This window comes from Phoenix dactylifera, chromosome 14 (genome assembly GCF_051530095.1).
Source record: "Phoenix dactylifera cultivar Ajwa chromosome 14, Ajwa_hap1_PhDact_Kaust_v1.1, whole genome shotgun sequence".
NCBI classification, from domain to species: domain Eukaryota; kingdom Viridiplantae; phylum Streptophyta; class Magnoliopsida; order Arecales; family Arecaceae; genus Phoenix; species Phoenix dactylifera.
Genome location: NC_143203.1, coordinates 26,172,696 through 26,188,907, shown reverse-complemented (window position 1 = coordinate 26,188,907; position 16,212 = coordinate 26,172,696). Strand labels below are relative to the sequence as shown.

Sequence of the window (16,212 nt, the reverse complement as noted above, 5' to 3'; positions counted from 1 at the left end):
AATTGGAAAGAGTGCCTTGAAATCGATCTCGATTGTTTTTTTTTTTTGGGTACAACAGCGGCTCACATACGACAAATGTGGATGTAGCTAATAAAATTAGAAAAAAGAAATGACATCTTCTAAATGAGAAAGGAATTCGCACTGGTTTTAGTTACGAACCTGGATTAGGAATAGCTTATGTTGAATCTTTCAAAGTCATCACTAACTCAAGGGCAGACCGTGAGAAGTTACCCACACCCACACGTTGGTCTGTCGAATAGGCACTCGACCAATCTCCTTAGTGCTGCATAAATCCGAACAAGTTTGCATAATAACCCAACCGTGACCTCCATCAAGTACTCCTGATAATAATAATGCCCTAATACAGAGTTCGGATCCTCAGAGATGCATGTTCTGTGATGCAGACGAATGTGCAGCCCTCGATATCGTCCGATGATGGAGACAGATGTGCCATGTTCGACCGCTGTCCATCTCCATGATGAGATGCCATGGCCGCCTTCCAGGACTCTACAGTCTTTTGCACGCCGTGGAGCATCTTGACACATTCTTATGCACATCCTAATTGACATAAGGAGCGGAATAGAGAATGGTCGTGCCAAGCCTTTTGCGTGCTGGTCAGAACCTGTGGAAATTGGCAGTAGCAGAATAGTCGTTCCAAGCCTTTTGCGACCTCTAGAATTAGTCGATCCTGCCATAATAACCACATAATCTCATAGCTGAAAATTCGCCAGCCCAAACTCAACAAATCAGATACTCGCAGGAAACATGACAAGTATCATAACGGACAAATCCTTAAGTGGTCTAAGCTTGGTGGCACGAAGCAAACTCGAAATTCTTGGGCGGCGTCTAGCTCGCATGGACCTATAGATACTAACATGGGAGCCCAAGCCCAATTAGTACCAATCCTGAGGATGATGAAAGAAGCCCAACGCCTACGTAAAGAAAAAGATGGAGACATGGTCAATTAATCTAAACCGCATGCCGAAACAAATAAAACACAACTGATTATACCGAGATAAATCAGCAAAAATTCTATAAAAAATAGAGACCTTATATGAACCTTATAATGTAGATTTCTTCCTCTAAGCAAACAACCGAAGCCAGCTCTAGACACTTTGCAAGTTGAATTGGAAAAGAGTACTTTGAAATTGATCGCGATCGTTTATCATAAACAAAATAATGGTCGATTCATTGGCACGTATGGCCTTTTTCTTGCAAGCTAAAATACACGACACACGATTTTGATTATTTTATCAATAAGCTAATCATGTATAAGATCACATGTTTTCCATGGTGGGCTGTAGTTCCATGATTTGATGATACATTAAATAAAACCACCAGATTTAAAAGAGATAGTCTGCTAGAAGAAGAAGTTTGATTTTTACTCTCGAGTCGGAATTTTAGAGATGGGTAGCCATATTCTGCTTATTTTAAAATCCTTGAAATTAAAAATCACACCTACATAGTATTTGCCTAGTATGAAACTTTGTTAGCATGTAACCTTTACTTTGATGAGAATATTCCAGAAGATGCAGCACTATAATTGTACAATGCTAGACCTACCACTATTTTTGATTTACAAATACTCTAAATATTTCAAATAGCTTATTTTTGTTCTTTAACATACTTCACCTAGCTACGCTTTTAACAAGTATTAGTCAGCATAGGTGGCATCAATTTAATAAACCACAATTGGTCGACCAAAACTTAGGAAGCTTCATTTATAGCTAGCTCTTGACTTGAAATAATGCATCACAATTGCAGTGCTTGCAAAATATGACCACTGGACAAGAAACCTATTATTAAACTTAAAGGATGAACTGGTGAATAGGCGTGTGTACTCTTTGCCAAATTAATGGAGGTCCATATTGGGGTGGCCTTTCCTCTAGTGGCTCGGCCGCCGCCTTTGACAGTCCATCCTTTTTTGATCATACTTGTAGCCTCCACATAAAACCCTATGATTTTTCTTTTTTTTTGGTACAACAGCGGCTCACACTCGATTGATGCAGTCAATAAAATTAGAAAAAAGAGACGACATCTTCAATCGGTAAATGAGAAATGAATTAGCACTAGTTTCAATTACGGACCTGGATTAGGAATAGCTTATGTTGAATCTTCTAAAGTCATCACTAACTCAGGGGCAGACCGTGAGAAGTTACCCACACCCACACGTTGGTCTGTCAAATAGGCACTCGACCAATCTCCTTAGCGCTGCATAAATCCGAACAAGTTTGCATAACCCAACCGTGACCTCCATCAAGTACTCCTGATAATAATAATACCCTACTACAGAGTTAAAGACGCATGTTCCATGACGCAGCCGGATGTGCAGCCCTCGATATCGTCCGATGATGGAGATGGATGTGCCATGTTCGACCGCTGTCCATCTCCATGATGGGATGCCATGGCAGCCTTCCAGGACTCTACAGTCTTTTGCACGCCATGGAGCATCTTGACTCATTCTTATGCACATCCTAATTGACATAAGGAGCGGAATAGAGAATGGTCGTGCCAAGCCTTTCGCGTGCTGGTCAGAACCTGTGGAAATTGGCAGTAGCAGAATAGTCATGCCTAGCCTTTTGCGACCTCTAGAATTAATCGATCCTGCCATAATTACCACACAATCTCATAGATGAAAATTCGCCAGCCCAAACTCAACAAATCAGATACTCGCAGGAAACATGACAAGTATCATAACGGACAAATCCTTTAAGTGGTCTAAGATTGGTGGCACAAAGAAAACTCGAAATTCTGGAGCGGCGTCTACCTCGCATGAACCGACGGATACTAACATGGGAGCCCAAGCCCAAGTAGTACCAATCCTGAGGATGATGAAAGAAGCCCAAGGTCTACATAAAGAGGGAGACATGTTTTTTTCTCTTTTTTTTTGATGGAAAATGGCTGACGTCAGGAACTTCCCCCGATTCATTAAAGAAAAAGATGGAGACATGATCAATTAATCTAAACTGCACACCCAAACAAATAAAACACAACTGATTATACCGACATAAATCAGCAAAAATTCTATAAAACACAGAGACCTTATATGAACCTTATAATGTAGATACCGCAATATTGTTAATTACCAACACTTTCTTGAGTAATTTCAGATCAGTTCCCTTCAGGGATGACCATCTCAAATAATTTTCTTGTTTATTCGTGATCAATTAATGAATAAATTTTATTCAATAGGTCAGACCAGCCAATTATACTTCAGTAGCAGGCATGGCTTTCCACCTGCATATAAAATAAAAAGGCTCAAGAGTACAAAATTAATGGATCCCCGCAGAGGCCACATACCAACAGCAGAAACCCAAATTTCTGGAACAACGAGCACATCTAGAAGGCAACATATTCATAAGAAAGCTGTTTTGCAAGAATAGCTCTGTTGCACAGCCAATTCATGTCTAGCCAGAAAGGGTGAAAATAATAATAATAATAATAATAATAATAATAATAAATCAGTAGACAGGTTACCCAGACCCAGCCATGCGCTTCTTGTGCAACTGCTCACCAACCATGTACTCACTTTTGTCCATTGCCTTCTTTGTTAGCTCATAACCAGCAAAATTCATTGCACCAAGATGTGCAATCCAGAAGAAGCTGGGGACAGCGCCCTTAAAGAGGCCAGTGAGCCCGTCTTTACGAAGAATGGAGAAGGCCACCATTTGCATCGAAAATGGCCGGCCCTGCGGAGCGATCGTCATCCTTGTCTTCATCACATCAAAAGGAGCTGTAATGACAACAGCAACCCACCAGACAAAGCCCCCACCATGACAATCTCCTAAGGTTCCAAATCTCGGTTAAGAAAATTCTGTGCAGCCTTTAGAACGAGCCGGAACCAAGAGTTAATTTACATGCAAATTTTGTAGAAAAACTGTATAGGTGGTGGACCCAACAGGAAACTATATCATGCAATTACTTTTATTGCTTCACATTCTAAACAAGAAACCTGACATCGACCGGATCACTTTCTCCGCACTTAGAAAGTTATTCATGATGAAGGGAAAGAAAGAAATGCTGTAGGTTGATTTAGATCACAGTTTCTGGCACCAATAAATATTTATCACTTGAAAATGCATTCTAGTTATAGAGAAAACGATGTTAATGCTATCATACTTCAGGAAAGCTGTTGCTCCTACCCCCACTAGCACAAATTCCACACAATAATAGTTTGCCAGCCAGCTGTATCAGGAGAAACTGGTTATGGTAGTTTTGGTTTCTGAAAATACCTAAAAATTTAGCGCCTGTTTAGTACTGTTGCAATTTTTGTGTTTCTGTTTCCCTACAAATTAGTGAAACATCACATGGAGATTAAAGTTAGAGAAAGTGTTCGCACAAAACTTCTGCCATTCCTTGCTCTTATTTTCACTTTCTCTAAAAGCAATAAATCTCTGCTGCCAAAAGCTCCAGAGGTTTTATAAACAATTTAGAAAGCAATAGAGTTACATCATACATATTCGTTCGGACTAGTTCAATTTTCTTCTTAGAATTTTGAAAACAGAAAACAAGCAGGGCCAAGGGAGGAAGAAGAGAATTGTCAATCTGAGCAACAAGAATGCATATACAAAAGCTTTCATGTCAAACATGCATTCATATTGTCCATTAATTTTTCATGAAAATTTTATTTTTTTTGTTCTACAATTTTTAAATATACGGTTTTTTTGATCCATGCATCTTAGGTTGTTATAAGTTTTCCTCCTTTCCACCCACCAAAAGGGAGGGGAGGGAAAAAGACTAATTAGCAGCAGAAACTTCAAAATACACAGATGGACAAATATATAGAACATATAGGGATATGCGCCATATAATAACTAAATGGTGCATTCAAATATCATGAAAATTCGTATGAATTTGTTGGAGTAAAATTTTATTCAAATGAGCATGATTAACTCAGATACGTATCCACAAACTCTATAAACAATACATGTGATCAGGAAAACCCAAATTGCAACCTAGTTCAAGTTGCAACAAAAGGAAATGGCATATTCAGGTTAAGGATTTTCTGGTTGTTTGGAATTTTTATTTTCTGGGAATTTAGTGCTATAAATCCTACAGAAAATCAATCACAAGAACTGTCCAGAATATAATAGATAAAACTAAATTGCACACTCAAGCTGCATATAAATGGCATACACTGGCTGAGGATTTCTGATTATTTGGAATAATTCTTCCACAAAGTTTTTCTGGGAATCCTCAGCAAATCTATCATCTAGACATGTCATAATTGAAAATCTGAAAACCTGTACGACAGTCAGTCAGAAGGCTTTAGTTAAATTTCCACTTACAAAAGGAATCATTAAGATTAATGATAATACTTATAGTATCCATAAAGAAAATGACTACCTTTTTAGCTTCCGCATAAAGACCCATGCCAGCGACATAGAATGGGACCTCCCGAAAAACCGTTGCACCAGTCCCTTGAAAGAAACTTTTGAGATCATCTTGGTGCATGGTACCCACAATTGCCTCTACTACATTGTCAACAATGCCTGCCTGTACCCACTGCTTTAAAACTTCATAAGGAATTCAAACAGCTGTTCCCAGGATTGTGCTGCAGAAGGACGACAAGGATTGCACCTACATGAGAATATACGTCTCACTTACAGAATCTGCATAGTGTGATACTACTTTATCCCAAATTCTAAGTTGTCCCAGTTTCAAAGACTTGATGAAACAAACAAGTCCTCAATTTTATCAAATCACGCTGCAATAAACCCCTTGATTATGCCCTACATATGGTGCATCATGATGGGAAAGGTAGTTACAGTGAACACAGAGAATCCGATTGTGATGCAATTTCGCAATAAAAGTAAGACTATACGGACAGAAAACTACCAGATGAAGACCAAAAACAATTAACATGTTTAAAGATATTTACAACAGGTCATTGATGGAAATCTGACTTTTCACAAGAATGGCAGTAAATATGATAATATAAAGAAAAACATAAAAATCCACATGCTTTAATTTACCTGAATATCTGGAAGTGTTGGGGCAACATTTATTAAAACTAACTTGCTTGCTTCCAAAAAACCAGTCTTCAATCAATGGCTGCAAGTGAAAACAGAGATGAGTGCTACAGTAGCTCCAAGCTGTGATAGTGGGAAAAGAATGCTAACCTCGAAAATCGCCCAAGAATTGCTCTATATATCCCCGAAGCCCAAGTTGCAGAAATTTTGATACAAGTTCTGGGAATGAAAGAATTAATGCTTGTACACATCTGATAAACCACAAATCTGTTACAATGGGAAGAGCTACCCAATAAAATTATACATATTAAAGTGAGATGAAGCAATACACCATGAGAATAGCACCAGCAAATATGCAAAAGATACAATTCCTTTTCTACTTAATACTGCATGATAGAAATTTCTGCTAATTCTTTTATTTTTTTCCTGCTCGTGGAAGGGTACTTGAATGTTGAAGAAGCTATATTTATCATGAGATCAACATTTCAACGTGTAAGTACAAAAGGCTTTTCCTTCTTGTATTACGAGATGATAAAATGGGGCATGGACAAAAGAAAACACTATCTTCTTCCACCAATTAGGTAGATCATGTGAATAGCATTGCTTTGACAATCAGCATCCAATCAAAACCAGCAATTGTACCATGATTTTTTCACATTAAACACATGTGAGTCTAGAAATAAAAAATTGAATAATATGTAAGGCCTTTTAATTTTTTCTGCATAGTATATTATTATTTTACTTATGCACTTTATACTTTCAAAACTTCACAAATTAAAAAAAAACACATTCTTTATTTACATGGGCATGTAGGTGAAAACCATGTATATGCAGCATCCAACACAAAAGCCCTTTTCTTGACGTGCACTTGCATCAAATTGATGAGGCTCACAAATTAAGGGTGTTTTGGTGTCATTTGCATTGCATGTAGACAGTTTTCACCCACGTGTTTGTAGTTTTAACCCAATGAAAAAATTTAAATCTGTCATACTTGATTTTCCATATAAGCAAAATATAGGTTTTTCAGCATGGTTCGGAATAGGGACAAGAACCCTGCTTTCTTCTTTTTCTGGACACACACACATACAAAAAAAAAAAGGAAAAAAAGTTGCTGTTTCTCCTTTCTTCAGTATAACTAGAGATTCAAGGCAAAACAAATCTGAGGAATTCTGTCCTTTCTTGAACAAGATAAGTAGGGTAACATTGCATGTAAACTCAACTAGCCTTCAGATGATGCTCATCGGGAATGAAGGAACAACATGTTGACAGGATAATGACACCACCATAATGCTTCAGTGCTACGTGATAAACACATATCAACACATTTGATATATTCTGCTGTTGTCTATAATACCTAAACATCACCATGCACATAACCATAAAAAATTAAAAAAATGTGAAACTTGAGTTGAACACCTTCCTATTTATTTAGATCAATTGATAATGCAATGTGTTTTTCACCAAGACAGGGATCATTTCATTTAATCAAAATCACCCAAACAATAAAAAGTTCTATCATGTATGCGCATGTTGGTTCGTTGAGGGGGCACCTTAATTGTATCAATGGGATGCATCACAGAAGTAGAAAGTGCACAAGCAAGACCTCCTGCCAAAGCAGACTTTAGAACATTTTCAGCAGATATATCCACAGGTGGAGGAACAGCTACAAGTGTAGCAGCTTCAAACCAGATACTCCTGTACATAATATCTAGGATGAGCCTCAAGTTAAAAAATTAAACAACTATCAAATGATTATTCCCTTGAGAGATGTAACAGACAATAATAAGGTTGTGATTCCAACATGCACATAAATATAACGTTTATACCAATAGTAATGGAAGGATGGATGTGTGTACCAATAATTATAATAAGAAATGAAACCAAGCAACTCCTTCAACTTGAGAATTTTTGTAAAACATAAAATAACATAAAAATATTCCCAGAGATATCTAAAAAGATCAAATATGTGATACACTTTGTCCAAAAAAATAAGAAGCTACAAAGGGCAAAAGGAAGTAAATAGGAATGCACATTTGTCAATAGAGTATCTTCACATATAAGCATTTAGTTCCTGATGAATGTTTTATTTGCACCTTTTTATCATACTTGCAAAATCATCACCAAATTAAATTTCAAGCCACGAAGAACCTTTTATGAGTCTTTTCTATCTAAACCTACAAATTCTTATATGTTAATGGCCATAAAGTAAACAGCTAATAACAGGTTCACAAGCATTTTTCTAAGCCTTCCAGTAAAACCGTCCACTATTTGAATACATCAATCTTAGCAAGACACGTCAGACATGTTAGTCTTATTTAGCAACATATGCAAAAAACAGAACCATCCCATTGCAGTGATTCATGCTTCAGCATAAGCAAAAACCAGTATTTACAAGCTTTCACAATACCAGGACTTGATGTATCCACAGGTAGATATGTCCTGGGCACAACAATAAAAAGAATCCTTGGAAGGGTGGCAAGTAAGTACATGCAACTATGGATACTTGACAAGAATTACAAGTGAATCTGCAGGCAGAAGCCTTGGGCCTTAAAGATATTATTAGTTTGAACATGAAATCTAAGAAATCAAATAATGAGACAGATTAAAAAAATATGGAAACACAACTGAGATTGTTGACTTCTATATTTTTCCTAGAAGTTCTTTAACTTCGGGAACAATAATATGACACAGATCAGTGCTCTAGAAGCAATAATTTATTGTCCATACAATCTTCATTCACTACATAGAAAATTTCTTTATAATAGCCTACTTTCACCAAATCGTGGATCATCTTCAAGTCTCTCTGAAGGAAGCAGCAGCATAAAATTGCGGAAATGACTGTATGAAATAGATCCTTCAGTATCTGCATTCAGATAATGCATCATAGCAACAGCATTATCTTCATTAGCAGGAAGGCCTGCACTTTTGAGCGATGTCAAGATTTGATTTTTTTGAAGTGTTCCAGACTTGCTCAAACAGAGGGTTGTGTAAGCTCTAAATATTTTCGGCTCCTTCTGCTCCATCAAGGACAAAAACTGTTTCCGCCCAATTGACTTTGAAAATATGTTGCTTTGAGTGCAGTGCTGAAAATCCCAAGAATACCTTCTTGGCAGCCTTCTCTTCCTCATTGCAATTTCAAGGTCTTCAAGGGTTACCTGACCATCACCATCTCTATACAACTCCTCAAAAAATCGCCTTCCTATAGACTTTTTAATCTTGCAGTCATGAGACCAAGTGCTTATTCAATTCCAGAACATATTCAAACTATTAAATATGTACCTGACCATCACCATCTCTATACAACTCCTCAAAAAATCGCCTTCCTATAGACTTTTTAATCTTGCAGTCATGAGACCAAGTGCTTATTCAACTCCAGCCAAAAGAAGTGCTGCATAAGATAGTCCACAGACAAGCAAAGGGTGTATAGAAATATGTACAGCTTGTCATTGAAAAATCAGTGCCAGCAAAATCTTGACTGTAGCAAAGTTGAAGAGGTACCGTTTCCTAATCACAATATTAACATTAGCTGGCATTCAAATTAAAATAATGGAACTTTTCCTCTGATATCCTCTTCAACTTTATGATGTCTTTAGAATACATAAGGTGAATTTGTAATTTTCTGACAATGACAATGTGTCTGTTTTCATATTTTTGTGCAAGGAAGAACAATTGATAACTTGTTCTTAAGAGGTCTGATTAATCACCTGAGGGATGGAAGTGAAATGATAAACATATCCGATTTAAGGTTAAGGGCCAGTCTTACCTGAGCACTTCAAATTTTGGCTTTCTTGATGTGTCCGGACGCTTAGACACCTGGAAACTTCATGACACTACTTGACGCTTCATATTAAACAAATCATAGTATCATCATATTTTTGCATATCAATTTTTAGTACACATACCTTGAACTTCAAGTGTGATATAACATTAATAAACATTTGGTCAACTCTATCGAAATATTAAGCAGTTGGTCTCCCAAATTATTCATTATTTAGAATACACACATACATATTTACAAACGCATTAGACAAGATGGATGAGTCCCAGTGTCCAATTTTCTGAAGGTTCCTGTGTCCAACTCTATTGGACACTTGGACAGTTGGCTTAACATGTCGAGGCAACATTGGTGACTCTCGTTCATATATAATTCCGGTCGACCTTCCCTCTTATTTCATGTTTTTGCATTTCAGGCTAGACAACAATTTAAAGAAATTTTGAGAACAGATTTAGAGGAAGAGAGAGGATTTGATGGAAGGGGCAAATATCACCTCTTAAATAAAGGTTAAACAATCTTCGGGACAGGCCCTGGCATCAGAAAGGCTAGAAACATTAACCTAACCATGTTTCATAATAAGCTTTGAACTTTGAAGAGTAATTGTATAGATAAGATACCTTAAGCTAATGGGGAATTTTGTACTCCTTTAAATCTTTTAGAACATCTATTAGGTTCAATGTGGTACAGGTTTAAAAAGAATTTAATGTGGTCCCACAATGCCTGAGTTTTTTTTTCCCCTGGACTTTCTTGAATGCCATCAAGAAAAATATTATGGTTAAGGACTAGTTCAAGGTGAGAGAGATGGAGATTGAACATCCGTTTAGACTAGCAATCAGAAGGACCATGTTCAAAGATGAGGAAGAGGTATAAGATTGTGGAGGTGAGTGCTAGGGAAACATCTCCACGACTTCCTTTTACTATTTTCTCATGGATAGGAATATATGCTCTAGCATCCAAGATTTAGTTTCAAAAACTATAATTTCATTGCAAAATACAGGTGCTTGTTTTCTTGTCACTATAAAAATCTTTGCCTCAAATACCTTTTAAAGCAGAAAGTGGCATCTAAATAGTGCAATTCTTGTCTACCAGAGGACTAGAGCATGCTCATTATCTCTTTTTCTGAGGGAACCTAACAGACTTTTTGGAGCTCATTGAATAGTTCTTAGCCTTCTTAAACCACTGGTGTCCCCATAAGATTTGGGTTCAAGCGTTAAAACATAAAAAAATCATGGATTACAAAAATACTAATGTTTGGCGAAGACCTATAACACAATGGGACAACAAGATTTTTAAAGGTAAGACCTTATATATCATGCATCTTACAGTGGATATCAAGTCAATGAAGAATAGTTAGGGCACTCGTTCTTCTCTTGTGCTCTTAGAAGGTGAGGCTGTAACTGGTAGCAGTATTTACCAATTTACATGCAAATTTTGGACACTTTGTGCTGTTGTGTTTTTTTTTTTTTTTGGTCTTGTCGGTTTTCTTCTTAAAACTATGTCCGCAAATGGGGAGGATGGTTTTCTAGAAATTGCTTTTTTATTGATAATTTCAACAACACTTGTAAAGCTTAACATGTGCATAAAATATGCTTTGATGCTACTACATCTAGCGGACTCTTCATAAGAAAAATATTTTTGCGATATACATTTCCATGCTGTTTTTCCAATGAAGGTCTCATAAACAAGAAAAGCATACTCTTGCATCTTATCAAACTGCATGGAAATTTGACAAGAGAGAAAAAATGAATGAATATTAGAAACAAATAAGGACATACGAACTTCAGTAATATCAACCAACACGACATGCATGCAATCCAACTATCAACATAAGAAAATGAGATAGTGGAATTTGGACAAATTTGTATCTCCAATGCTAAATGACAACAAGGCCTAGCAGTCAAAAATTGATGTTCACATCATTGTGGCTATAGTGTAAAAGCTTGGATTATACTTAATAATATCTATTCTGATATCAATTGTCATTGGTCATAACATTCCCTGGTTACTTTAGACTTTTGTGGTTGTCTCCAACTTATATATTGAAATTAGTAGTCATGGTTTTGGCACATCCATAGTCTCAAATAATGATATTAGGTACTTGGATATCTTTCATTACCTTGCATGGATACTTCAGATCCATATTGATATGTGCAGGCGTGGGATACACAGGTGTCCATGTCCATCATAACCTCATGATTAGTGTCTTCAGCATCAAAGTCCAGCATGACTAACAAAACTTGTTCGAATTCATTTCTTTTCAAGACATGCAATATCAATAGATAAATTTACTACATATACATGTTTTGGCTAAACATCTTCAAAGTCTAAACTTCTTTGAAGGCCAAGAAATTTGCTTGAGTTCTACCTTTCTGGTTTGTCATGCTATTAAAGCAATAAATATATAGCACTTCTTTTCCTATGAAACCAGCTTACCAACTTGTAGACTTTATAACCTTAAGCTTCCCAAATTACACGCTTCATATATGTGGAATTTCAACACTCATGTCCATACTCATGAGCCCTCCCTGCATAAAATGCCTAAACCTTAAGCTGGATATGGACATTTTCTCCATGAAACCCTCACATGTCCTTTGTTCCGATTGGGACTTTTGATCATTGGTTTAGTAGCTAATATTATCTTGGAACTTGTCCAAATTTTATTGAGGTTTCTCGCTATGCGTGAACACTTGTCTATATCATATAATCATTAAAACAACATCTAATTCTGCATAATACGACATTAATGATGACTATGGAAAAGCTGTGACACATGAAATTAATGCTGACAGATATACATCAAAACCCAATGCTAGAAGTTAGATTATGATGGAAAAAGTGAATTGATGTCAGAATATGAAAGAAATAGTGACTTAAGTACATACCTTCGGCCTCCATGTATTGGAAGAAGTCTTGAACTGAGAATAGTTTCTTCTTGTCAGGATGATCTGTTGACGATTTCCCTGACTGAGGGATGAACTCAATCAACTCAGTCAACGAAATAGATGAGAGCATGGACTTAAGGTGCTCAACATTTGACAATGGAATGTTCAGCAATCCACTCACGAAATTCTGTGGCAAACTACTCTCAGTTTCTTTCCAATCACCATTGGAGCATGGTCCTCGATCTCATCATTTCTTGGAGGTGTGTCCCCTGGGAAACTACCCTAGAAAACCTCATATTCGAGAAGAATCCATCAAAATATGCTTCCTTTCTATTAATTAGACCCTTAATTATCTCCTCATGATCGAACTGAGGAGCAGGGCAAGGATTTAAGTGGCTGCTCGCAGCTCTTCAAGCCTTTTCCCTCTCAATGCAGATTAAACACATGAAGATTCTGGACCAAGTTATCAAATACAAAGCAGAGAAGCAATTCAAACAACAAGATTTCCCCATCCTTCGGGGCCAAATTCTTAGATTTACTCCGAAACGCGGCCTTGTATAATCCTCTCTTTTTAGGTTTAACATGCAAGGGATCAGCAAAGGAATCGTCTTCTTGGCCTCACTGCTTCCCGAAACACTCCTTGACGGATTTGAACGGGCTTGGGAAGACCTGCAAGAAACTGTTGAACATGAGAGACCAGGTCACGGCAAAATGCAAGCAATTAACACATGATCCATCGCTGTCTTCTTCCTTTGCCCCTTTCTTGAACGCCTGGCCCTTCCGGCCGCCGCCACCGGCATTCCCGCCGGAAGAATTAGGGAACAGCGCTCCAAGAAAGGAATTGATCGGGATGTTGATGGCCACGAAGTCTTTCTTCCTCTCCTCCACCGCAGCGACCACCGCATCCCGGCCAACATTTTTCTTAACCGATCCATGAAAAACCTCCGAGAAGTTGCCGTTCTTGGCCTCGTTTCTTCTTGAATTCAACCAATGGGACTCGATATCCTTGGCTTCGCGTAAGAACCCGGATTCGAGAGGGGATAAGGCATCTCTCATAGCATGGAGGAGGGATTCCACCGGATCACGGCCGGAAACCATGACGCGAACCCTACAGACGATCGGAGACCGGTCATCTCACCGGCGCGAGAAGATTGCATAACTATCAGGAGATACGATTGCCGGAATGGAAACCCTAGAGCTATCTCCAAGCGGAGTGGGGGTTCGATCTCTGCAGAGGAGGAGGAGCCGGCAGAGAAGAACAGGAAGCGACGGCTCGGTGAGTGAGGATGGCCCAATACGGATATCAAACAGTTACTAAAATTAGTATTTATATTATATTATCCATTAATCCCGGCAATCCGGGATATAAATGAAATATTAAACCAATATTAATAATATCTATATTTATTCTAAAGACAAAAAGATTACATATCCGATATTAATTACATTTCTATTTTTATGGTTGGACTCCTGTAGTTTGGGAGCTATAAACAATATGGACCAATAGAAATATTAAATTTATATGTACAACTAAAATATTTAAGATAAATAAGATTATGAAAAAAAATAGAAAAAATAATTAAAGCTGATAAATTTTTTTTGAAGTTTGGAAATATTTAAGTATTGTAGGAGTAACTTGATTAATTTGTTTCATAAAATATTAAAAAAATATTTGATGAATAAAAAAAGAATACTATAGTGTTAATTTATAGGAATAAAAATAATATTTAAAATTATTCTAACTGTGATGATATTAACTTAATATAATATATTATGGGACATTGGAAAAGAATAATTGACTCCATGTTAAAGTATGATACGAAAGATTAAAAGGTCAATTTACTTTCGTGTACAAAAACATCAACTATAGAAGTTATATTTTCAAAGATTAATAAAAATATATATATAAAAAAATCTTAATATATTTTTTATTGACTTAGAAAAAGTATATAATAAAATATTCAGAGAAGTATTATAGTAGATGTTAAAAGAAAAAGAATTTTCCGTTAGATATACAATATGATTAAGGACATATGCAATGGAGTAATTATTCATATGAGAAATACGGATAGTAATACTAATAACTTTCCAATTACAATGATATAAGTTCTTACATTTTTGCACTAGTTATTGGAGGAGCTTACTAATCATATCCATGGGAATATTCATTGGTGTATGTTATTTTAATGATACGATGTTAGTGGATAAAACTAAGGTTAAGTCAGAATATAAATGAACGTATTAGAATCCAAAAATTTTAAGTTAAGTAGGACAAAACAAAATATATAGAATGTAGTTTAGTAAAATTAGAAATGGAGATGAAGATGGAGTAACAATTGAGGATCATGAAAAGCTAGCTAAAAAGGATATCATCAATAGGACTAAAGTAGGTTAGATGAAATAGAGAATGTGGAGTGAAACTTAAGGATCATAAAATGGAGATCAAGAAGGGTGTCACCAATAAGATGAAGTAGATTAAATAAAATAAAGAAGTGCAACTGGGATATCATGTGATTAGGATATCACCAAGTTTAAAAAATATATGTAGAATAGCTATACAACTAGCTATGCTTTTTAGTATAAAATGTTGGACAATTAAAAATATCATGCTCACAAAATAAGTATAGGTGATATGAGAATGTTGAGATGGATTTACGGTAATAAAAAAAAAATAGAACAATTGTATTGTTTGTGAAGATGCACAATATCTAGATTGGCATGCATGCGATGTATAAGTAACTAGATAAGGGCTTAAGGTGTAAATATCAAACATGTGTACTGACCAATCCAACCAAAGATCCAGCTTATTGATTTGATTGATTTTATAATTTAAAATATTACAAATTTAAATTATTAAGTAAAATATATAATATTACAAAATATTATAAATTTTCTACATTAACTACCATCATTACTTTTTAATTGTAAAAGAAAAAAAATCATAAATTAACTATTTTAAAAAAAGCTTGCTGAAAAATTATGTTCATATTTTGGAATATATAGAAGTTAGTGATATTTTATATATCTTAATATTTTTTAAAAAATACAGCCTAAAATCTAGTATAAAGTAAAAGGATTCATATAATCAACCTCAACTAATTTGAAATCTAAGGCTTAGTTGAGTTGAGCCGAATTTAACTGTGTTGTTTCTAAAAATATGGATTACACTATTTAGATTGGCATTGTATGCGATGTATATATTATGTAACTATATAAAGACTTAAGACATAGATATTAAACATACATTCAAATTTCATGTGATGTTTATATTATGTAACTATATAAAGACTTAAGGAATAGATATTAAACATGCATTTAGATTCCAGACCAGTCCCACCAAGAATTCGATTCACTATTTAGATCAATTTTATAATAAGATATTAAAATTTTAATAATTATAATATAAAAATATTAACAATTATATATGAATTACTATAAATTCTCTTTAATTAATTACTGAATAAATAAAAACAATCATGAATTACCTATTTTTAGAATGTTCATAAAAAAATTATATACAAATTTTGGAATTTAGAGAAGTTGTTGATATTTTAAATGTTTTGATAAAAAAATATCAGAAAAA

The 16,212-nt window shown here is 35.7% G+C and overlaps 1 pseudogene across 1 annotated transcript; it reads right to left on the bottom strand.

Annotated features, from left to right (window-relative positions):
• Positions 1 to 3,209: 3,209 nt before the first annotated feature.
• Positions 3,210 to 13,926, bottom strand: LOC103718130 (uncharacterized; annotated as a pseudogene). Its single transcript, XR_015973046.1, has 7 exons — positions 12,630 to 13,926; positions 8,749 to 9,171; positions 7,521 to 7,680; positions 6,123 to 6,223; positions 5,976 to 6,054; positions 5,347 to 5,580; positions 3,210 to 3,823 (listed from the first exon to the last, which is right to left on the bottom strand). The product of XR_015973046.1 is annotated as an uncharacterized LOC103718130 (transcript).
• Between the last annotated feature and the right edge of the window lie 2,286 nt (positions 13,927 to 16,212).